We start from the raw sequence: 26,345 nt of genomic DNA, 5'->3' as shown, positions 1-26,345 counted from the left end.
AGTGGTAGATTCTGATCTGAAAGGAGTAACACAGTCATATTTAGTATGGCCAGAATGGTAATACAAAATCCTGCAGACTGGTGAAGTTGGATTTAATATTACTATTTTAGAAATGCCACTTTTAGAAAGTGAGCATTTCTCTGCACTTAAATCCTTCTGTACCTTACAATCCATGTCTGGCTAAGTTAGTTGACAACTCCCTTGTGCATTTCACTCAGACAACCCCAAACACAGGATGCTCAGTCACACCTGTACACATCTGCATACTGAATAGGTCTTCCTGGGCTGGGAGAGTGAAGGGCCTGACACTTACATTTAAAAGGACAGTGGCCTGCCCTCACACAATGGACTGCCAAACCCCCTTCTGGGACACTGGCAGACAGGATGAAACTGAAAGTGGACCTGGTGCACTTCTAAGCCACTCTTTGAAGTCTCCCCCACTTCGAAGGCACGTTTGGGTATTTAAACAGGGCCTCTGACCCTACCAACTGTAACACTCTGGACAAGATACCACTGGTGAAGAAACTCTGAACCAGAACCTGCAACATGCCAAGAGGAACTGCCTGGCTGCCCAAAGGACTCACCTGACGGTTTTTCTGCAAAGGACTGCTGCCCTACTGTTGCCCTGCTGCCTTGCTGCCCTCTGGCCCTGCTGTGAAGTGCTCTCTAAGGGCGTGTATAGAGCTTGCCTCCTGTTCCTTGAAGTCTCAGGACCAAAAAGACTTCATCCTGCAAAGAACTCCTTGTGCTGTGAAAATTCTATGCACAGCTTGCCAGAAATGATGCACAGCCTGCATCGCGGTGAGAAAGTCACTGCACATGGAACTGGAATGATGCAGCCCGGCTTCCTGAGAGGAGATCGACGCAGCGCCAACGTTGCAACCGAAACTTCGATGCACGGCCCACTGGATCAATGCATAGCTGAGCCAGAACGATGCAGCCCAACTTCCTGCGAGAAGAATCGACGCAGCGCCTGCCGTGCAACAGAAATTTCCCTGCATCGCCCACTGGATCGACGCAGCTCCTGTGACTTCGGCCTGCACGCCCAGGATCTCACTGCATCGTACCCAGGCATCTGAATACCCCGCAACCCGAAGAAGATCCAAGACAGCGTGGCGGAAATCGACGCAAAGCCTTTCCCGCATGGAAAATTATTGACGCATCGTCTTTGTGCGCCCGGACAAACCGACGCACACTTCCCCGTTTTCCACACATCTCCTCCTCTGCGGTCCCTTGCAGAGAATTTAAACGCAAACCAGGTACTTTGTGTTTGCAAGAGACACTTGTTGCTTTTTAAAGACTAAAGACTCTTTTAGTCATTCTCTGAAGTGATATTACAACGTGTACTTATCAAATCTTGATCGTTTTGACCTGCATTTATCCAGATAAATATTCATATTTTTCGAACCACTGTGTGGTGTATTTTTGTGGTGTTATACTGTGTTATTGCATGATTTATTGCTCAAATACTTTACACATAGCCATCTAAGTTAGGCCTGACTGCACATTGCCAAGCTACCAGAGGGTGAGCACTGGATAAATTGGATTGTGTGTGACTTACCCTGACTAGAGTGAGGGTCCTTGCTTGGACAGGGGGTAACCTGACTGCCAACCAAAGACCCAATTTCTAACAGTATTACAAAACCAGGACTTTATAACATCAGAATGTTTACAGAAATAATTTAGGAAATTGGGTTACTGTTTAGGAGAATGAAACTCTACTCAATCAGTAACCACAATTCTTAGAAGGGTGACACTCAAGCAAACCCTAAATTAACCCATGCTTAGCCCAGAGGTAGCTTGGCACAAAAGAAGTCAGGTTTCCTTAGAGGCAATTTGTAAAATATTTATGTAGCACACAAACAGTAATAAACTGAAAACATAACAGAAGAAAAATTGCACAACATTTTAAGAAAACAGAGTGAAATTTAATAAACTATTTGACACTAAAACAGCAAATATCCAATTAGTAGAACTGGAGATATGCATTTTTAAACATTTTGGTATAAAATACTGCTTAAGAGCACAAAGTGCCAACTGTGGTTACGTGGTCACGCCAGATGGGACAAAGTCACAGGTTCAGGCCAACCGCGATGGAGTGCGGGACATACACATAGGCCAAGTTCATCCTCTGGAGAAATCTACCTTAGGTCGGAGTCGAAGATACATTACGCCGTGGTGGCTTTGATGATCCTTGAAGGCTGCGATGAGGCTTCCATTGAGGTGCGTCATGCAGTGGTGGTTCCAATGAGCTGTGCAGGGTGCGACACAGGCTTGCGTCAAGACTGCAACATGGTGCATTGGGTTTGCTTTGCGCTGTGTCATTTCTGATAAGACCGCTGCAAGGCTGGCAGAGCACTTTTAGCCCCGCTTCCAAGGGCCAAGACTAGAAGGGCACCACTTGGAGGGTTAGGACTCACAGCAGAAAGGGTCCAGGTTCAAGATGGTTGGGGCCTTTTCTGTCCCTAAGGCTCTGATCTGGAGGCCTGCCACCTAGCCCTTGGAGTCACTCTGGTGGTTCTAGGGTCAAGGTACAGGTCCGGCACTTCCCACTGTGGAAGCAAGGGAGCAGAGTAGTCCTGAATCTTCCATAGGTTCAGAAGTCTACTGAAGAGTTGGGTCTGGGGATACACTATTTATACCTGGTGCCCACTTTGAAGTGGGAGAAGTTTATAGAGTCCACCCCATACAGAGGTGTCTGAAATGTCCTACCTTTCTGTTCTGGCCCCAGCTTGTCTGATGGCACAAAAGACTAGTGTGAAACTCTTTGTGAGTCTGCTTTGGCAGAGTCTTTGTGATGTGGAAGTGTGGTAGGTGACAGCTCTGTCCCCTTATAAAGTCAAAGATAGCCCATTGTGCCAATACCTACTCCCCCTTTGTCTCCCTGTCTGGGAGTAATACACAAAGACTAACAGCCAGCTACTCCTACTCATGTGACCCAGGATACAGGTGGCAGACACCAAGGCGGTCACTCTGACCGCGGCGGGCGGCGGTAGCCGCCCGCCATGCGGTCACCGCCATTTGGCCGCTCCGCGGTCAAAAGACCGCAGAGGCTATTCTGGCCTTCCCGCTGGGCCGGCGGGCGCCGGCCAAAGGAGCGCCCGCCCGCCCAGCGGGAAAGGCCCTGCAACATAGAAGCTGGCTCCGAATGGAGCCGGCGGTGTTGCAGGGGTGCGACGGGTGCAGTTGCACCCGTCGCGATTTTCACTGTCTGCTATGCAGACAGTGAAAATCATGCTGGGGCCCTGTTAGGGGGCCCCTGCACTGCCCATGCCAGTGGCATGGGCAGTGCAGGGGCCCCCAGGGGCCCCACGACACCCGTTCCCGCCATCCTGTTCCTGGCGGTAAAAACCGCCAGAAACAGGGTGTCGGGAAGGGGGGCGGAATCTCCATGGCGGCGCTGCTTGCAGCACCGCCATGGAGATTCAGCCCAGACAGATCCCCTTTTCTGACCGCGGCTTTACCGCCGCGGTCAGAATGGGCAGGGAAGCACCGCCAGCCTGTTGGCGGTGCTTCCATGGTCCTCCACCCTGGCGGTCGATGACCGCCAGGGTTGGAATGACCCCCCAAGTGGTTGGGGCAAAAAAAAATCAACTTTCTAAAAGGGGCATTTTCAGAATTGTTACTTAATATCCAACTTTACCATTCAAGTAGGTTTTAAATCCCAATTCTTTAGAGACCAAACTTGACTCTACTTCCTCCCTCCAAATGAAAGTTGTCCCTTATTAAATGCAATAAGGAACCCAATGTTATCCTTTGCAAGAGGCAGGTCTTGCAGTAGTGAAAAATAAATTTAAGTGTTTTTCACTATCAGAACATGTAAAAGTTAAAAGTACATGTCCAACTTTTTAATTACACTGCACCCTGCACCATGGGCTGTGAAGGGCCCACCCAAGGGGTGACTATTAAAAAAGAACATTTAGGACTTGCAAGAGGTTTATTTTTCCAGGTCAAAATGGCAATTTAAAACTGCACACAAATGCTGCAATTACAGGCCTGAGATATATTTAAAAGAGGTACTTAATTGGGTGGCAAAATAAGTGCTGCAGGCCCACCAGTACATTAAATTTAAAGGCCTTAGGTAAATATAGTATCACTTTACTAGGGGCATACAAGTACATTAAATGTGCCAATTGGATGTAACCCAATTTTACCATGTTCAAAGGACAAAGCACAAGCACTTCAGCACTGCTTAGCAGTTGTAAAGTATTTAGAGTTCTAAAAGACAACAAAAGTGGATTCAGAAAACAGGAGGGTGAAGGCAAAACATTTGGGGATGAACCTGAAGAGAGGGCCAAGTACAACAGAGAATTTCTCAAAGTTAAATTTACTTTGTAAAAATGCTGCAGTCCATTAATGAGTTGGAAGACTACAGTTCCAACAAGCAGAACAAAACTAAGTATACTACTGTTGCATTAGACATTTCTTACATCACAAATGTGGCCCTAGTGAATAGAGTTATAAGTAGACGATATTGGAGTGACGTAAGAATCATGAACAAGTATAGATTCATCATACATTTTGTGATGGTAAGATATAGGTTACACAATGTAATCAACAATTTCACAAGAAGGGTGTATCAGATATTTGTTCATCCAAAATCCACAATCATAATTGTATAATTTAGTGAAAGGATACATTTCGATAATGACAGACTTCAGGTCATTGGAGAGTGGATTTGCATTTTAGTTGTATTTATATAGTGCATCATACCTCTGACAAGGAACTGATGCACATTTGAGGACCAGAAACAACCTAATCCGTGTGAGTTCTATGGATGTGTGTGTGCCTATTTCTCCTACATGGGTAGTGTTTCGATGTCACGTTTGAGGACCAGAGTGGTGATCCTATTGTGTTTTGTCACTGCTTGTTTTAGTGGAAATCAAGTGAAAAGGAGTGATCAAAGGTATACTTAAGTATTAGCTGCTAATGCATGGTTGGATCGAAAATGTACGAATGCAGTGTGGCCTATGTGGGAAATGTTTTGGTGTCATGCGCATAAGCAAAGACAGTTCAAACCACACTACAGCAATTACTTATGTTTTTAACACATGGGTATATAAGACACGTGTGAGAATAGAAATGGTTAGACATGTAGGTATATATTATTTCGAAAGTGGTTGGTCTGTATGATACAGTTTAAACCATATTTTATATGGAGCATGAGAAAATGCCCAGAGGTGCAGTGTGCTACCTCTTGGAGGTGCAGTCTTCTGTTAACTTTCATACATGGTCCTCTGCAACTTTAGTATATGCTGCACTGCCACATGAGTAGCAGTCGAGCAACCTATGAGGAATGTGCATTATGCAAATTGCCACAGTGTATGATCTCAATAGTCCACCCATTTGTACTAGTGAAGCAACCAACAGAATTGGGCATTTTACAAACAGAGATGTTATATGCTGTGAGAATGTCATCCGTTAACAGAGGAGCAACCCATTGGAGTGGGCCACTTGGTCTTGGGAGTCCATCAAGGAATGATAGAGGAGCAACTCATGAGAATGGATATGACACAACCAGCCATAATATACATTACTGCAGAGCTCACACAAGAGCATTAGATGGGTAATCATGTTGCAGCCAGCCCGCCATCGCATAGGCTATGTTGAGCCTAACAATAAGCAGGAGATGAGTAGCTGATATCTAACCAGCCATAGTGCTTCTCTCAGAAGTGGCAGAAGGGCAACCCATAGGAATGTAACCAACTGTGCAATAGGAATGGTGATTATGCAGAAAGCCTTAGTATATGCCCTGAGGACTCCACTCCGGATTGGCAGAGGAGAAGTGCATAGGGCTTTATATACCCAACCATAGAAATACGCTCAAAGATGCCCAGTGGAGCAACAGAGTGGAGGAATCAAGAAATGCTACCCATGATTCTTGCTCTGAGGAGACCTCTGAGGCATGGCAGAGATGTAGCCATTATAAAGCCAATCATAGCCAGGGGCATAGCTTTAGGGGGGTATTTGGGGTATTGCACCCCCTAATGTATTTTCTGGTATATAGTTGAGTACAGTTGATTGAAGTTGGGTATGGTGAGTTGTCAGTCTGTTTACGCCAGGAATTGTTACATAAACACAGACAACAACCCACACACTCTCTCCCTCTCTCCTTTTTAAATGTTGGCTATTTTAGAAAATATTGTGGGTTTTTTTCTCACTTAGGCCCATATGTACAAAAGAGGTTTGTATTTCTTTACGGGCTGAATCGCAATTTCCATCTATTAAGAAATGCAATACACCCTTTCCAAATGTGCAAAAGGGCTCTGTGGCATTGCAAACTGCGATTTCTTCCTAGTAGAAATCACATTTTGCGAGTACCAAAATAGGAAATCGTAAATAGGGATTTCCTATTTGTGATTTCCTAACCACATGTACATAGCATTTCCTAAATGCAAAAGGGGCATTTGAGAAATGCTATTACCATCAGATCTAATCAGTGGTAACTAGGTGCAATTTTTTAAAATGCATCCTAAATGCAGTTTTTATCGTGCCATGGACAGCGCTCACTTGCTCCGAGGGCATAGGAGAGCTGCAAATGAGCGCCACTTTCTAGGTAAGTTTGTTAAGGGGGGCTTAGCTCCATAGGTACAAAGGGATTTGCATTTCCAAATCTGCGATTTCCTCATAGGAAAAGCGACTCCATGGGAATTGCTATTAGGAAGTGTATTTTACCATTATATTCCAGCATGATTGTTTTAAATTCTAAAGCTCACAGCCCCCCAATCTTACTGACCAAGCTACCCCCCTGATCACAGCATGTAGTTTTTAGCTTCTACACCATGCAGCAGAGATGTTTTGAATCTCACCGGTTGTAATATTTGGAAGACCTCAAAGGTGGACAGGAGTGCAACTCTTATATAGTATCTTGTGCACTTGGCAGTATAGGTGTTGATTAAATGCTGTAGAGGAAAATAATTTAGATTTTGATGACGCGAAGGAGAAAGAAGTTAGGAGGGGAGAGGGTTGGAAGATTTAGAACTGATCTGTAGGTTCACCCATGGGTGGGTTGGTGTAACCCAGAGGGGTACAGGGTACCTGTGCAGAGGAGAGTGAGTTAGTGACTCACTATGACGAGGGTCAGAAGGAGGAGCCTGAGTGCTGAGAGTAGGGGGTCGTGGGATGGGATAAGAAGAGAGCAGGACAGGGGTTCTCTCCTTTCCAGGCCCTAAGACGTGAAGGATGGATCCTGAAGGTGATGATAAATAAAAGTAGTGGATGTATGTCACTGGAAAAAGGTGGAAGAGTCCCATCAGAGGCCTATCAGGTGGCACACAGAGGAGAAAGGGGGTCAGCCCCATGCAATTGATCCAGGCTGGGAGAAGAGAAGGAACAAAGGGTGCAACCATGCAAAGAAAAAAGTTTCCAACACAAAACAAGCATTTGCAATGCAACTCGTCTCGCGTTTGCTTGAGCTAGAGCAAATAGCATTGTAAACTCCTAACCGGACTTTTCTTGCCACATAAATTGAAAATGAAATAGTTTCACATAACTAACTGGACTTTTCTTACCATATAAACTGAAAACTAAAAGTTTCACATAAGCGAACTGACGGCTGCCATCAGTGCAAAGCAGACACACAAAGGGAAATAAAAGTTCACTCGTAGTGAAACCTATCTGCAAAAGTGCAATTATCCATGTAACCGTAACCGGCAAAAGTGCAATTATCTACGTAACCGGCAAAAGTGCAATTAACAGGGTTGATGTCATGCAAAGTGCTCTACTTCTGTCCGGCGAGATCGCGCTGTGAAAAAAGAGGAAAAGTAGTCCAGAAACCGGACGGAAAACGTGGAGCCTCGTATGTTTTCAGTACTTGGTCTCTGCGCTCAAGGAGGGCTAAACACCGGAAAAAGCATGATTTATGCATGCCTTTCTCTAATGAAAGCGAGCAGATTTTAAAAGGCAAGCTCACTAACCAATGAAAGAAACTGACGTGACATGGGTGTAGTTTGAAGCCCAAAGAGAGATTACAATACGGGACGGAGCGCTTAGCGCTCGCCCGTAAAAAGCTATAACAGAGCAAAAGGAACAAATATGATACATTATCGCCTGAAAGCGGCCACTACACGTGCCATTCAGGTGTTTTAAAAGTAACATGGACAGGGTTTAAGAATATTGTGGGTAATAACACAAAGAATATCAAGACTACAACAGAGCCTATGTCCGTCCTCTACACACCCTATGCCCAAGACCGGCTTCTGCACGTGTTATGCGAGTGATTTTAATGGTCCAAGCACAGGAGTGACACATCTGGTGGGTTTTGTGCCAAAAGCCAAAGCACAGCCAGTGCTCAACCTGTGCTGGTGTGGAGCCTCGGAAAATGTCAGTGTACTCGGCCCTCCGAATGGAGTGAAACTGCTGCTGCAATATGCAACGCGTTATTGTGCTTGCATTAAATGTGTAATATGCGTCATTACAGCCTGTACGAACTTGCAAATTACAAACTGTGATTTATAAATATGCATAGATCTCGCCGTGTGCCCGTGGATGCCTCGGTGCAAGGTTTCTTCTGATTGCCTATGAGTGCTGCCGTGACACAAGGAGGGGGCGCCACCTTCACTGGCCGACTCGAAGCCAGGGATGGGCGGCCCAGATTCTCCACCCGAGGAAGGGCAGTGCTTACGTGGAATACCCACAGAATGTAAATTAATCCTTACCGGAAGCAGACGCAAGCAGTAAATACTACTTGTGGAGAAGGGAAAATGTAAGGCCTCCCGAAAACTGTCATTTAAGAAATTATTACGTGCATGAAAAAGAAATTTCTTGACATAGCTTGATTTTGATATTGAACTATAATTCTGTCCTTTTCCCCTCGCAATATCTGTAATAATCCCGGCGCTTTTTTGTTACTCATAAGTTTTTGTTACTGTCTTCTCTTCACGTTACCTGAATACCTACGCCCTTTCCCATTCCCTGCCAGTCATTGCGCCATCCATTCTTTCACAGAGCTTTTCGTTCCTTCCCGTGACAAGTACAAGCCTTTTTTTCTTTAAAGGCTGCTGTTAATTTATGTCACTATATTTCCGTATGATGCTGTGCACTAAAAGCCAACGTGTCCTTCAGGGAGACAGGTGTGCAGGGGGATGTCCGCAAAAGAAGTGATGAGATCCACCTAACCAGACTTAGATCATCTCCTGCGCCAGAAATGTTTACTTTTGCACCCGAGACTCCAAAAACTGAACCCCTCTAAAGCATTTTCTAGACTACAGTACAGGCCACGATGGTTATTGCCTTAACTGGTTCTGTCAGTGTATGGCCCTTTGCGAGGAAGAGATAGAAGGGTTTCTTTTCCTTTTAGAGACACGAGTCCACATCATTGAGAGTGGGTGAGTCGACGGATTAGGAGTATCAGGTTGGCATCCTGAAGGCTTGTCTTCAGGGTGGACAGCCGGGGAATCAGCAAGCCCCTTCTTTCCTGCAGTAATGGTATGAGCACACGTCCAAACTAGTCTTCAGCTGCGACGCATGGAGAGTTAGCTAGACTCTGCCAATTTAGGTCAAACGAAGCAGCTGCCTACCTATTGGCTCTAGCCTCGTTCCAGCACTGTTGCTGCTGCTGGGTCCTAGGTGCCCTCATGCAACAGCTATCGGTCTCCACATTGTCTCTGGTTGGGTGGTCGCCGACTGCACTCGGAAAATACTTTCTGTGTTGGCCACTAAGCTTTGAAACTACTCCAGTGAAGCTTGTCAAGGGCACGTCTGTAATCACTGGTACAGCAGGGTTTGGGGTAGCTTCTTCAGCTTCAATGTACTCATGATGTCACTGGCATCTTCAGGCTCTGACTTGTTCAGGATGGGATTTGCCCACTTTAAGTGTTTTTACCTCTAATTAGTACCACTTGGCATTAAGAGACACCATGGTTTTGTTGCAGAACTGCATTGTGCATGCTGTCTCCATACCCTTTCTAGATGACTCCCTTTGACAGTTCAAGGTCTACTTCATGTTACTCTCACAAATTCAGGAAATTGGTTATGGCCACCTTTCCACTTTGTCACCTTCCCTGCTCTCTCGCTTTTTGCACGTTCAGTTCCACCTCCCTTCTTTCTCAGTCCTCGCAGAGCTTGGGTGCAACTTGAAGATTAGTTCTCCAGGTACATGCAGCCATTTAATTCCCAATGGGTATGTCGAAGCTGCAGTAAAGTTCCATTCATTCATTAATCCATGCACCCACCTCCTTATTCATCGATCTATGACCTAATTCATCCATTAGGTTCTGTCACAGAAGCATCCATTTTATGTATCCCATATAGACTAGAAACCATTTTTACAGAAAACAGGATTTACCTACAGCCTGCCAGCCACATTAAAAGTGCTGCACCATTCTGTTTTCATTTTATATCGCTAATGTTGTTAAAAAACTAAAGACACTTGCTCCAATTGTGTTTTTACCAGTGATAGAATGCAACTTCTCTTTTAATTTGAAGTAATTGCACAAAGATTAATCCACTGAAATTTCCCAGAACTTCAAGTAACCCAAGCACGTCTGCATTGATCTAGCACAGTGGTTCTTAACAATTTAACTTCTGTGGATCCCCAGTGAATTATTTTTGTAAGCATTGCTACCCCGATTAAACGATGTCTACGATTTAAATTAAAAAACAAACAAACACACGCACAACCATAAAAACAAGTGTACATCAAACACATACACAAATTAAGAAATATGTTCTCCCCTGTTTGAGTTTTACATGCGATGTACTTGGAAGGAGTCCTCAGTTTCCGAACACAATTTGCTCCATTCCTTTAAGTTACATTTTTGTTGTGTGATTTCCAGTGCTTATTATCCGCCTGGTGGAATTTAATAAACTACAAACTTAATTGTGGTTTACAAAGATATTGGTAGAAAGGGGTAGTTCTCATTCTGATAGAATATAGGAAAAGAAAACAAAACAATTTATCCACCAATGAAGAGGAAGTGTATGACTTTAAAAAGTTTACAATTGACCCTTTTGTATTTATTGTTCTCTCCAATATTTAGACCACTGGTCACTGCCTCATTCTAGATGTATTCATGTTATCACTAACCAGTAAGAATGTCCAGCCTGTAGGCTGACCTACTGTTTTATTTAACAGAACAGTTCCAGTTGGTATCTTCCAAGGCTTCCAGGACCTTGGAGACAGCACTTACTGGCCAGGACTCACTTCAGCTGAGACCCCCTGCAGGGTCCAGTTCAGGTAATTTGCTAGTGGTCAGCTGGTCACTCCAGAAAAAGAGTCTTTTGCAGCAAGTTGTGTCCCTGTAGCCACAAAAGAGGTCATCCATTTCTCAATTCTGGGTACAAGTGGGAGTAGTTCTAGTCCAGTCTCTCAGGTCTCCACACAGGTCACTGACAACAGGTCGAGTTTTCTTCTATTCTTTTGCCCTGGACAAATAAAGAAGTTAAATGGGTGTTTAACACAACAATTTTTCCGTCAGTGTTTGTTAGAAAAACTTTATCAGCACATCGCACAAGTTTACACTTGCAGGCCCATCACTGAAAAGAGCATCAAACAATGAATTCTCCCAGTGTGTGTGTATATCAACATTGAAAAAATGCAGAACCTTGTCAGCAAAAACTTAACTACGCTGCCCCCACATTGCCCTTTGTTTCACTCTATCCTGTCAATGTATTACAAAAGAATAGCACATTTTAGAGCACATGTTTTTAATTTGCTTACAATGCTGCTTTACATTTAAACTCTTATGACTAAAAATTCTAATTGTTTCATCCAAATACCTTCTTAAAATAAAAACACACATTTCTCAAAACATTGACAGACCTATCTGCAGTCTCGCTTAAATAACAAATACTAAACATATGATTTTCAAATGTTTTAAATCTTGCTGTAGGTTACAAAAATCAAATAATAAATCATGTCATATAAGAAATACGAGTGATTGGTAAAACTGCCATGAAAAGGCTGGAGGAGAAATAGGTCAAAATCAGCAGGGTGGTGCTTCATGCATTGCCTCCCTGTCTGATTCCGACCTTCACCCAATGTCAACCCATCGGGATCACCGATCCCGGCGGAGACGGCGGAATCCTGGCGGTCTGACCGCCAGAGTCATAATGTGGTGATTGGACCGCCACAGCAGCGGCGGTCCTGACCGAGAGTATTGTACTTCCCACATATTGGGGGTCATTCCGACCCTGGCGGTCTGTGACCGCCAGGGCGGAGGGCAGCGGAAGCACCGCCAACAGGCTGGCGGTGCTTCCTGGGCTATTCTGACCGCGGCGGTAAAGCTGCAGTCAGAAAAGGGGAACCGGCAGTTTCCCACCGGTTTTCCCCTGGCCCAGGGAATCCCGCCGCCATTGGGATTCCGACCCCCTTCCCGCCAGCCTGTTTCTGGCGGTTTTCACCGCCAGAACCAGGATGGCGGGAACGGGTGTCGTGGGGCCCCTGGGGGCCCCTGCACTGCCCATGCCACTGGCATGGGCAGTGCAGGGGCCCCCTAACAGGGCCCCATACAGATTTTCACTGTCTGCTTTGCAGACAGTGAAAATCGCGACGGGTGCCACTGCACCCGTCGCACCCCTGCAACTCCGCCGGCTCCATTCGGAGCCGGCTTCCTCGTTGCAGGGGCTTTCCCGCTGGGCCGGCGGGCGGCCTTTTGGCGGTCGTCCGCCGGCCCAGCGGGAAAGTTGGAATGGCCGCCGCGGTCTTTTGACCGCGGGGCGGTCATTCGGCGGTAACCGCATGGCGGGCGGCGACTGCCGCCCGCCGCGGTCAGAATGACCGCCATAATTTCTTACACAGGCATCTCAAACAATATATACAAAAGTCTGTATTGCAATTATAATGACCTCGAATTTGACGGGTCCAATGTCCATTATCTCCAATTACTTCAAAGCAATTGTCACTATGCCTATAAGCTTTACAATGTTTGCAGCAGAAAAACCCCGCCGTGTAATCTGATGCTGTTACCCTCACATTACCACTTGTGACCATGTTATGACTTAAATCTTCTCTTAGTGATCTACTCTTCCGAAAAGTAATCAGGGGCATATTGGATATGACATTGCCTAGAACAGAATCTGCATGTAATGTGTGCCAACTCTTATTCAAAATCTGTCTCATAATCTGTGATTGATTGGACTATGTAGTAATAAATCTCACATTCTGCTCAATTCTATCTGTTTCCAACCTTGGTTATAACAGGTTCTCCCTCTTTATGTTGTCTGCCTTTCTTTTGGCTTGTAAAATAATCTTGCTATTATATCCTCTCTCTTGAAAACGCCTGACCATGCTCTCACTTTCTTTCTGGTAATCTTCCCACGTACTACAAATCCTACAAGCTCGCAAAAATTCACCAAAAGGTATACTGGCAATAAGCTTAGGTGGATGTACACTATACGCATTTAATAAACTGCTCCCAGCAGTAGCTTTTCTATGTAGTTTAGTCCTTATTGAGTCCTCATGGACCAACACATCAACATCCAAAAATTGAATTTGTTTCTTGCTGCATTGTTCACTCAGATGCAAATTATAATCATTCATACCACAAAGCTCACTGCAGACTCCTCATCACCTTTCCAGATCACAAAGATGTTGTCTATATACCGACACCACAGAACAACATTCTTATCATAATCTGGTATGTTGGTGGATATCTGTTCTTCCCACCACCCCATAACCAAATTCGCATAACTGGGTGCGAAACATGTCCACATCGCTGTACTCTGAGTCTCTCTGTACAGCTTATCATCAAATAGAAAAAAATTGTTATTCAGACAGAAGCTAATCATATCACAGATCATCTCTGTATGGATCAAATAAGAGAGTGATCTCGCCCTTAGAAAATGTCAGATCGTTAGTAATCCTAAATCATGTTGAATACAAGTGTACAAGCTAGTGACATCCATAGTAAGAGGAAAGTAATCATCTTCCCATTGGATACCATCAATCATTTTCAAAAACTGAGTCATATCTTTTATATATGATGGAGGACTCTCTACAAATGGTCTAAAAAAATAGTCTTTTTTTTTGAGACGATGAAAAGTTAGAATCCGTCCTGATTGATAGTCCTTAAAATCATGTTTAAATTTACGTTGTTTTTTGGACATAATGTCTTCTTCAAATCTACTCAATTTCTTCTCCAAATTTTTCTTAAATTCTTCCATGACATCTTCCGATGTCAGAGATAAAATCTCAGTAGACACTTTCTCGATCTCATCCAAAACTTTTTTTCTATCTTTGGATGCATATTTAATCAGAATTTTCATCATATTAAGTGAACTGACTTTTGAATTCTCTGCCCATTCCTCTAGCATATCCGGATCTGGATCTTCATAAGTAGGTATAGTATAGATCCTCAAGTCCCCAGGCACTCTTTCTAAATCAATATACCTTTTCTAGGGATTAAATCTCCCACCATTTGGAAAGCTCCTTTCTACAAAGTTTCTCCATCTTCTCATAAAGTAATTTCAGCTTGAGTTCTGAGCCAACATTCGCATGACCTTCAATTCTTCCCTTAGGGTCTGCCACATGGGCAGAAAAGAGTTTGCTGGATTTCTCTTTCCGCCGAAGCTCAAGAGAGAAAGACATCTTGATATTAGTAGAATTGGACCACCAAATGTGGGCCCCTTATCCCTCTGGCCCACTCCACCTCAGCAAATTTTCCTAGATTAAGTCAATCACAACATAAAAGATCCAAAAGATCTATGTTGTCATTACAACGGGTACTCAAAACTAACTGTTCATTTGGCTTAAAGTGTCTCGTTGTACAATGCCAATCACGTGGACCGACTTGATCCGCAAGTTGTTACAGCGTATTATACTCCAAAACACTCCTAACGTGCACTGTTCTCTCCACGCTGTCTGTAACTAAATTGTTCCAACAATGATTATAATATAATTGGTTACGCACATTAAAGCCTTCCTATGTAAGGTTTCACTTAATAAGTGCACTCATTAATGCCACTCCTTGAGCGAGTCAAAGTCTCAAAAGGTTAGACAGATTGTGTTTATAGTTTATTGTCCTTTTATATGATACAGTTATTAGGGATTAACAGTTTTTAGAATTATTATCATGACGTATGTAACTATTTATATAAGATGCACACAATATAATATGTATACCTGGACATTTCAAGATGGCGCCCGTGTTTTCCTGTGGATTGCAAGCATTTGTTTTGTATAGTCCTTTGTTTGTGTTTTGTTTGGCATGGGTATTTAATATGTGTAGCAAACTACCAGCCTGTATGTGAACAAGGCTATGGTTGAAACGGGTTGTATGGGAAGAAGCAACTGGTATTAAAGTATTTTGGACTTCAACTTGCTGTCCAGGCATTCTTCTATACATTATTGGAGGAACTACAGTGATATTTGTGGAGAGTTGGATCCACGCCCGGACCGCCACCGTTAAAGGAGCCTTGGGTGTCTGGCATTTGTGAGTTTCATATATATACATATATATATATATATATATATATATATATATATATATATATATATATATATATATATTATATATATATATATATACACACATATGCATAGATGTATATATATTTCTAAAATAAAAATAAAAACTATAACAAATAACCTTGAAAAAACTTTAAAATCATTGCCAATTTAATTCACATAAAAGGTAAACAATAAAAATAAACGTTTTTAAAAAAATACCCTCAAAATAACATCAATTCCATATCTAAAAAATATAAAATGAAATATAAAAACACATAATAATAATAATATATATTTAAGCAATATTAACAAAACGATTACATTTTAGAAATAATATATATACTATTCCCACTCCAGTCGGTGCAGCAGTAGGGAAAGCGTTAGACTGCGGACGGTTAAACTTTACTATTCCAGCTTCAGTCTGTGCAACAGTAGGGAAAGTGTTGGACCCTAGAGGGGTACAATTTAATATTCCCACTCCAGTCTGTGCAACAGTCTGGAAAGCAATGGGCTCAAGAAGGGCTGAAATTACTGTTCCCACTCCAGTCAGCGCAACAATAGGGAAAGCGTTGGACTCAAGAGGGGTAACATTTTCAATTCCCACTCCAGTCAGTGCAACAGTAGGAAAAGTGTTAAACTCAGGAGGGGTAAAATCCAGCACTACTGCTGTACACAACTTGTCCAACAGCTACATGTTAAAGTTGGCCACGCAATTTAGGTTGTGAGCATGGCCTGGTTTCAATCCAAGCCCTTCGGCTAACCTGCTGGCATGCACGGCCAGGGGTTGGCAACCAGCAGAGGGAAGGGGGCTGGTCGACCCAGGCCTGAATGTTTCACAAAGTCCCCCTGTGCCATGACTGAAAGCCAAGCGTAGCTTGGCTACCAGTCAAGAGTTGGGCTCAGGCCTTGGAGGCCTCACCCTGCAGCCAACTCTACTGTTCATGTACAGTAGGTGTTGGCTGCCTATGGAGCGTTGGACCTCAGGGAAGTCATGCACTTCTGTAGCGGGCATCTGCGAAAATTAAAAACGTTGGCAAACCAATCAGTTTCACAGACACCATCTGTTGCCTTTGACAGTATTTGCTATTTGTTAAGAAGGCGTCTTGAAAGCAAATAGAACACTTTAGAGGCGGAAGCCTTGATTAAATTCAGTGTGAAATGCCACAAAGACGAAGTTTGTTTACCGCAATAAATATAATTTAATGAAATATGCATGCTATATTCTATATACAAAATGAAAGCTCTGCAGATAAAAGTTACCTTCTTTCACTCTGTTATACAATATCTAAAATATCCTCCTGTTTAGCTTTAGAAATCAGAAACTGTAGTTATACTGCTGTGAAGTTTTAGGTTTTAGATCCAATTTGCAGTGGCATTTTCTTTCGTGTTTAAATTAAATGTTGCTCATACCATTCTACAACAATAATGTGTTCCTAGTTGTGTATTATTAAGCTAATTAAAAGATCATAGTTCTTCAAGACAAGAAAACATTCACCTTTAGTAACTTTATGAAACGTTCACTTTGTTGTTTTCCTTGATACCAGTTTGTAAGATAAATGTTTTTGTGTGTGTGCATACAATCATGCGCGCGTGCAGGGGCGCACACCCATACACACTCACACACACTTAAAAAAACAACCCGCTACAGATCCTTCTCCTCTGTGAATGTTAATTCTTATGAGCTTCTGTTGACTCAGGCATTTGTAAAAGCCTTCCGAGTCAGCCCAAGTCATCGCAGATCAATGCAATCCATGTCAAGGTCCTGTGCCTCAGTCTACATTGCCTAGGGCCTTCTCAGAGCCAGCTGAGCTCATCCAGATTGGCATTAGAAATTTCGGATCCTTTCATGGCTACATAGCGTTGATTCCCTTATGACAGTGATGGTGAGATCAGAGGCCTCTGTACTTAACATTCTCATGGAAATTGATACTTGTTTTAGTATCTTTCTACTAGGAAGAAAAAGCATTATACATCCTTGCAGAACACATTCGGCCTCTGGGACTGCACAGCTTTATAACAAAGGCGGCCTATTGCATCAACCATCTCGAGGAATCTCCCATATCATTTCTACCTGGCTCATGCAGGGCCACTGTTGCTATTTAGAGAATTATTGAGTGTATGTGTACTTATGAGTGAGTGACCATGGGTGTATTTGTCTGCAAGATTTAATTTTCCATTGCTCCTCATATTAAATGTTTTGTATGTGACAATGTATACGTTTTTCGTACATCACAATGACCTTGGAAACTCGTTGCATCATACACCAACTCTAGTTGTCAAGCTCGCCCTTCCCCTACTGCCCCTCCTTCCATCTACAAGTTCTCAGAATCCGCTTTGCACCAAGCAGCACGGAAATAAAAGTGATTAACCACATCAACACATAGAGTTTGCACATCACTGTCAAATCCTAAAACTCTCAAGCGAATAAATGAGCCACATACATTCTCATGTACCACATGCCTTGTTGCTTGGAGAAACAATAACGCTGTGTTTTATACAAGTGTTGTATGTAACTGCACCATGGCTTAATTTGTAAAGAAAAATTAGTGCCAGGGTCCTCGTCAGGGGACCACTTCAGCTCGTCCCACCCAGTGCCCTAGCCAGCGCTGCCAATGACATTACAAGCACACCTACAAACCATCACACTTTTCAAGTGTGAGAAATGAGACTATTTCAGGCCACCAAAGCTATTAGAAGGGCTTGGGTGGTGGGTGTTAGTCATTTTCAATGTATGTTGAATTTATAAACAACTTTTGTTGTGCTCATCTCTAATTAAAATAATCAGCGCCACCATGTGGTAGCCTGCCATAGGTGCTGAAAATTAAGTGCCGGTGCAGAGCACCACAAGCCACTGGCTCAAATTAAGCACTAACTTGCACCATCTGTAAATATACTGCTTTCAAACACATAATCAAGAAAAGTATTATAATCATGGTCATCTAGTGATAGCTTCAAAAGTGGTGTATCTGCATTCTGCAATAAAACATGTTACACTTTGCATTGAACCCTAAACAGATTATGGTGTCCTTACCAGCGTGAATATGTCTCTGAAAGGAAAGTGCGATTTTAAGAATCATTCTAGCTTATCATAAAAAGAAGATGTGTGAATGTAGTTTGATGAAACAAATCTTTATTTATAGATTGCATGTTGCCAGGAAGAGAAGCAGACCTAGAGAAGGGGTGCTTGCTGCTTATGTGTGTTATTCAATTGTCAGCCTTTTTGTGCCTGATCATAGGTTCTCAACCTTGTGGTGAAAGTTAAATAGGCCACAGTTCTCAGAAAATCAGATTCAAACATTTTTCAATATTCCAAGAGCATATTTTATGTATTTGGCAACCAGTTTTAGCCTGCAGACCTATAAGTGAAACTTGCTCCATCAAATTGCAGGGACGGCTGGTACACTTTGAAAGTGGTGGGGTGAGTGAAATGCCCCAACACTCCCCCCACCAAAAAAACACCCCCTCCCTCCAAAACCCAAAGTAAACCACCCATTCCTAAAAAAGGCAAAAATAAAATACCCCCTCCATCCAAAAACCCAAATAAACACTAACTACAAAATAAACACAGCCACTACACACATATGCATTACACACTTACATGCATTACACATTTGAAATCAAATAAAATAAAACAACCCTTACCCACAGGCTGTGTGTCCTCCTCTATGTTCTTCTGCTGTCCGATAGAGGAAGAGCTGTCCTAACCAATCCAGATGCTGCTCTCATGCTGTTAACCAGCATGAGAGAAGCGCCTGGATTGGATGGGGCGGCTGCAAGGACGCTCCTTCAGGCCCTGGTGGCTTGTGCTTGGTCTCCACCCAGCTGTCTAAAGACAGCTGAGTGGAGAGCTTCAAAGTGTGCATGTCACTTTGGCTGGCATAAAACAGCCGCCCAAAGTGACATGTGCACTTTGGAGCATCCAGTCAGCCCTGCTTCTGTACTCTGCTGCCAATTGGCAGCAGAGGACACGCCCAGCAGATCTCTGGGCTCGGGGCTGCTGCAGTGCACACTGTGCACATCAGTAAAAATAAAATGTCAATGAAATCTTTTCATTGACATTTTAGTTTTGCCTGAGTGGCTCGCACTGGGTGGAGAGCGACGCTCATCGGCCCTTGAGAAGAAACCGCCCCTGTCAAATTGGGAGTATTCTGCTAATGGAGGCTATGTGAAATGATGATCCCTATGTTACCGATCACACATCTAGGCCTATGCTCCATCTTGTGCTGCACTAGTCTTATGACTAGAGTTGTTGGATCTGGTCCTTTTTGCAGGGTCAACTCCAACTTTTTGTCTTAGGTTGCTGAACCTATTTTTTCGCCATTAGAACTTTTTCCCTGCTAACCAGTGGTAAAGTGTTTGTGCTCTCTCCTTAAGCACAGTAGAGTTGTCATCTACTTGATTGGTACTTTTAATTTACATATAGGTCCCTAGTAAATGGTTCTACATGTACTCAGTGCCTGTAAATTAAATGCTACTATTGGGCAGCAGCACTCATTTAGCCACCCACTCACGTATGCTTTAAAGCATGTTTCAGGTATACCACTGCAACTGTAATGCAGTTTAAACTGCCATTTCGACCTGACAAAATGAACTATTTGCCAGCCCTGACCTTCCTTCTTTTTAGAATTTATAAGTGACCCTTACGGTAGGCTCTAAAGGCTCATAAGTCAGGGTGCATCGTCTTTAACAAGGTGAACATGTGTGTTTACGTTTTTCTTGTCCTGGTAGTGAAAAACATTTAAAGTTGTAAGTCCTATCTCTTACATTGACTAACACTGGCTTACGTTATTACATTTAATGAGTGCTGACTTTAGCTATGGAGCAGATAGAGATATGCTGTTACACTTAAAAGTTTAAATTCTCTTTAATAGTGAATTCTGATTTCTAGTTAAACTTTTGAAAATGGCACTTTCAGAAAGCTCTAAAGTATACAAAATCAGTCTTTACCCTGCTCTAATGTGAAAAGACCTGCTTGAACTGCCCGGCCAGGCCCTCCCTGAATCGGAATACAAGCAATTCAGTACTGGTTTCACCCAGGTATAAATATTTGACGCCCAGAACCACTCATCAAAATACTCCTGGGCTTGTGGAAGTTACAGAAGATGGACTGCACTGCTGCTAGAGGACCACCATGCTGCTTGAACGACTGCCTTGCTGTCTGAGAAGGAAGTTTGGACATTCTTGTATTCATTCCAGGCTATCCTAGGTGACTCCGAGGGTCCATTAGCTGACCTCCTGTGTGAGCTGCAGGGACACAACAAGCTTCAGAGGCCTCCCTGAAACTACCCAGCTGACCTGCTGCAGCTGGACATGTTTGAGCCCTACTTCAGGGCTTTGCTGAAATGAGTTTCTGATCCCCAAGAGGTGTCCCCCAGGTCCTGGGTCAATGACTGTCATCAAAGTGTACTCCTCCTACAATAAAATATGAAAATCCTGAAATTTGGGCAGCTCCTCATGACCCCAAAAGGGCCTCACCATGTTTGCCAATGCCAAGCTCAGGTGAAACCTGCTCTATGCGCCAACAACAAGTACCTATGGTGACAAACAGCATGAGACCTGCACTTGGAGCTACAACAATGACAGCCCACGATGACTGCATATTAGAAGCTACAGCAATGACCATCTATGATGCCCAACAGGCTCTTTGTGCTTCAGCAACGACCATCTGTGATACTCAGCTTCCTCCTCAGGGGCTTTTCTACCTCTAACAAAACTGTTCACACTGACTTAGGAGATAACGTTTCCAGCAGGACCAACCTGGTCCCTGTATCTGACCCGTGCTCTATCATGGTTGGCCTGAACTTGTGACTTTCCACTGGTCTAGCATGACCAGATAACCGCCAGTGGCTCATTGTGCTTTTAGGCACTATTTACAGTAAAAACATTAAAACAGAATATCTCTGGTTATATTGATTAGATTTTTGTCATTCTGTTGTGTTGTCACTTTATTACTGTTTGTGTGCTACATAAATACTTTACGCAGAGCCTCTGAGTTAAGCCTGCTTGCTTTTGTGCCAAACTAACAAAGGGTGAAGCACAGGTTAAGTTAGTGACATTTACGGTTCACCATGACAAGGGGTGCAGTTGTGGCTTGAGTGGGACTTCAACCCCACTTATCTATTAACCCAATTTCCTGCAGGTGTGGTCTGGAATTTTGGTTCCAATAGACTTGCGCTGGCCATTGCTTGTGGTTCTGTGGTCTAAATAAATTTTTAGTCTTGGTGTAGTGGTACTAAACTGTTTTATCTCCATGAGGCACAATCTGCTGTATTAGTACTACAAGAGTGCAGCATGGGGGAAGAACTAACATTTGCTTCATTTTTGTTGTCTACCTCCTCATCATTCAGGGAACGAGTCGGCTGCATCCATCAAGCATTCCACCAAATCATGATAAGGGCCCAGTCACTCTACATTGTGAATGTGGAACTGGTAGATTGCACCAAGGTATATAGAGCATACTGCTTTCTCACTGTAGGCAGGGTCCACTTACGAGGTAATGAGTAGGTATGGGCCCACAAATTGAGAATTTTAAGTTGCATCAGTGATAGGTGCTGAACCAACCAGCCCTTTTGGTGTCAGTATGACCAGGGGAGGAGAATGACTATAGTCAGAATGGCAGAGTTTCATACCTGGTTCAACAATGGGAAATAGTAAAGGGCAGACCTTTAACACAACCTCAGAAGTAGACCAGTTACTCATTACTAGATAGTTGACAGGGTGTGGCTGAGCATCTATGATCATGGGGTGCCATGGTGTGTCGTTTGCTAGCATTCTTTATTCTTTAGCAGATAATCCTCAAATGTATCCATGTTTATGGATGTACAGATGGTGGAAAACCTGTGACATTCCCTGGCAGACTTTGTATGTGAAGGTAAGCTATGCAGAAACATAGAGCCTAATTTAGAGTTCAGCGGATGGATGGACTCAAATGATTTTCTGGTTGTCGGAGTATTCTCCCTTTGCTTGGTGGAAAACATTATGTTTGCCAGGCTGGGCCTATACTGCCCACTAGATATAGTCTACCTGGTGGTCATTTATAAAGCCATTTGCAGAAACCACAGTCATTGTGGTCTCTGTCAATGCTTTTACTGTTTGTTACAGGGCTGCATTGGAAGGATGCAGCCCTGTAAAAACACTATTCTTTTTAAAAAGAAAAAGAAAAGTTATGCTCCCCTTGTCATGGGATGCTTGTCTCATGGTGGAGGGAGTATTATAATGTTTTCACTGTTCCTTACTGCCACGTTTTACCAGGCAGTAAGGAATAGTAATAAATGCTTACATGTCCACCCTTCTAAATTGGGCTGGCAAACATGTAGCCATTTCTCCAACAGCCCTGACTCCCCAGGGCTGTCTGAGGGGATTAATCACGGCTGAGACGGAGTAGTCTTTGCTGTGTTTAACCCTAAGGTACGACCAGCCGCCTCTGTTTTCTCTCTGTCCAGTTTCCTTATCACATCTATTGTCTACTCAATTTTCACTCTCTCCATTCATCTTTCTCCTTTCTTCCCCTTCCTTACTACTGCTTTTCCATAAAACTACCTGTATTCCTGTTTATTCTCCTTTGCACTCCTGCCTAATTCACAGATGATTTTGTGCACAGAGTGAAGTGGTGGCTCGTCCGCTATGGAGGAGGATTTTCGCCCCCTTCCATACCTCGCCATCAGCAGAAGCTGCAAACCTTTTACAAGAGGATAATAAACTAAGTTTATGGGGAAAGGGATGGGGCCATGGAGGTGTCGAGCAGTGAGGGGGGTGCACAGAGCTTATGCAGACCTTATCTTATTACCCTGATTTCTTCATTATAGCAGTCTTGCTGCCTAAAGAGATTCCAAGAGAGTGCAAACAGCAGAGGAGATGGGGGCATGTGCTCGCCCCATGCAGTCTAATGCATGCTGTGGGAGTCTAGTACCCCACCATGATGCGTTTGCAGAGCTTCTCTGCCAGTACGACCTTATGTGTGGTGTTTTCTAGGAAACTCAGTCAACCTTGCAAAATGTATTTAACAATAGTATCACACTCCTAAAGCCTATGTGTGCGTTGTTAATGAAATACAGTGTTTTTCCTATTTCTCCCTGAATAAATCTTGCCTGATCTGAATAAACCATGCACGCCATATGTGTCTGAAGTCTAGCTATCAGAATTTTAGTCTTCAACATTGTGTCAATGTTCAGCGAAGATAAAGGTCAATATGAAGTACCATTTTGCTGTTTGTTTTTTGGGCTTGAGTATTAGTAAAATTGTGGCTTCAGTCATATTCTGTATGAGCTCTCATCTGTGTGCAATGTCATTTAGTACTTTTGTTAGTTTCCCCAAGACAGACCTGTAAATGCTTTAGTGATCCTGCCAAAATGCCCTCCAACTTTCTAGTCTTAGAAGAATGTATCACTTCAGTATCTCTCCTGGTCTGCTGTATGACCCACTATTCATTCCTCAAGCACAAATCACACTGATTTTGTTCACAACTACTCTTCCTGTGCACCCAGTCCTTGCCAACCTACTAGCTGACACCGCCTCTTCCCCTCCATGCAGGCTTAGGGCTTTGAGACTCTTCACCTTTTTTGTCCTCACTTGCCCGTCACAAGTTCCATCACCTATGCCACTTACCACCTTAACAAGACCTCTGTCGGTCTTCGATTTCGGTCCCTTCATGGTTATGCTTGCCTGTAGGTACTAGCTGACAGCTTCAGCCACAACCTCTTTACCAGTATCTCACTTTGCAAAATCTCTTCATCCAAGATACGCTTGCTGTTGCTGACACTTGCAAGTTCCAAATCCCTCTTCTTTTAGATGTCCAAGTGTGCTGTACACAATGCTGTTGTCACAGGCAAGTGCATAGTTCACTGTCTACTCCTCCACTGCCTCTGTGAACCTAGCTATGCCAGAACCCACCCAGACCATCCACAGCTGGTCCACGGTCACCAGGGAGGAAACAATCAGCATCATTAACAGCACCCACTCCGGAACCCCCATGGACCCCTTCCCACACTACATATATATCACAGCTAGCACTTCCATTGCCCCCGAGCTGTGAAACACAACTAGCTGCTCCATCACCAATGGCACCTTCGCCAAGGACTGGAAACATGCCGAAATACGCCCTCTCCTGAAGAAACCTTTGGCCGACCCATCAGAACAAAATAATTTCTGGTCCATCTCGCTGCTACCCTAACCAGCCAAAGTACTAGCGAAAGCAATCATTGCACAACTACAGAATTTCATTGAGGCCAACAACTCCCTGGACAGCTCCCAGTCTGGTTTCCGCAGCAACACAGCACAGAGACAGCCCTCCTGGCAGCCACCGATGACAACCGATTACTCCTAGACCGTGGCCACACCGCAGCGCTCATACCCCTTGAACACTCAGCAGCCTTCGGCATGGTCTCCTCTACACACCAGACTTCACGACATAGGAATCTGCGGAAGAGCCCTGGAATGGATCCACTCCTTCCTCTCTGGGAGGACTCAGAGGGTCAGACTCCCGCCTTACTCATCCAGACTCACAGAAGTCAACTGCGGAGTCCCCAAGGATCCTCACTGAGTCCCACACTGTTCAACATATACATGACCCCTCTCACAGACATTGTTAGAAGCAATGTATGAACATCGTGTCATTATCCGATGACACACAACTCATTCTTTCCCTCACTGAAGACCCGGACATGGCCAAAAGGAACTTCCACTCAGGAATGGAAGCAGTCGCCACCTGAATGAAAGAACGCTGCCTCAAGTTCAACTCCAACAAGACTGAGCTCATCATCTTCAGAAATGCCACCTCAGCTGGGACGACTCCTGGTGGCCCACATCCCTCAGCCCCCCCCCGGCACCGACTGAGCACACCCGAAACCTAGGCTTTATCCTCGACTCCTCCCTATCCATGACCCACCAGTAAACTTTGTCGCCTCCTCCTGCTGGCACACACTGCGCAAACTTCGGAAGATCTTCAGATGGATCCCAGCAGACTGCTGCAGGACAGTCCACAATGCCTTAGTCACAAGCAAGCTTCACTACAGCAACACCCTCTACGCCGGCACCTCGACTAGAAACATCAAAAAACTAAAACTTATCCAGAACGCCGTCACCAGACTCATCCTGGACCTCCCATGCCAAGAACATATCCCCCAACACCTGAGGGCCCTCCACTGGCTTTCGGTCACGAAACATATCATCTTCAAGCTACTCACACACACGTACAAGGCCATACACAACGCAGGACCAGTCTACCTGAAACAACCGCGTCTCCTTCCACACCCATGCCAGATCCCTCCGCTCCGCCCAGCTGGCCCTGGCTACCATCCCTCGCATTCGTAAAACCACCACCGGAGGACGATCCTTCCCCTAAATCGCAGCAAAGAGCTGGAACAACCTCCCTCTGCACCTCAGACAAGGCCCATAGCTCACCATCTTCATGAAGAACCTGAAGACGTGGCTCTTCGGATGAGGCCTCCCCTTCCCCCCCAGCGCCATGAGACCCTCACGGGTGAGTAGCTGCACTTTACAAAAATTGATTGATCAACGCTTACATCTTAAATTCCATATCCAGAGTCTGAGAATTAGGGGCAAGATGTACTAAACTGTCACAAGCTCTCCAATTTGGTGGTTCAAACAATTAAAATGTACAAATCCCATTTTAGGTGTGGGAAATCATTCTTCCAACCTAGTACGGTTTGAAATCTTTTAATCTATTAATAAATAGGTCAATTCTTAATATTGTTTATTGGTCGCAAATCAACTTGTCCCAAATTGCAACCAGTATTTTGAGACCAGTAAATACTACATCTGACCCTAGGTTAGTTTGAATTTTAAGAATGATGAAGCACGAATAGAAAGGTGGATAACCCAGCTGAATTCAGGATTTTCCACATCTTTTGTTTAGAGGTATGGCCAGTGAAGGTGAAGTTATCAGGTTGCATATAATTCCCACAAACACATAGGTGTGTGGGTATTCACATATATTCAT

General features: G+C 43.9%; 1 protein-coding gene across 2 annotated transcripts in view; it reads left to right on the top strand.

Moving 5' to 3' along the window:
- Positions 1-26,345, top strand: part of PDE1C (phosphodiesterase 1C) — a 1,966,671-nt gene that overhangs the window by 314,465 nt on the left and 1,625,861 nt on the right. The gene's annotated exons all lie outside the window — the stretch shown is intronic.

Source organism: Pleurodeles waltl, chromosome 2_1 (genome assembly GCF_031143425.1).
Source record: "Pleurodeles waltl isolate 20211129_DDA chromosome 2_1, aPleWal1.hap1.20221129, whole genome shotgun sequence".
Lineage (NCBI taxonomy): Eukaryota > Metazoa > Chordata > Amphibia > Caudata > Salamandridae > Pleurodeles > Pleurodeles waltl.
This window is presented reverse-complemented; position numbering and strand designations above follow the sequence as displayed.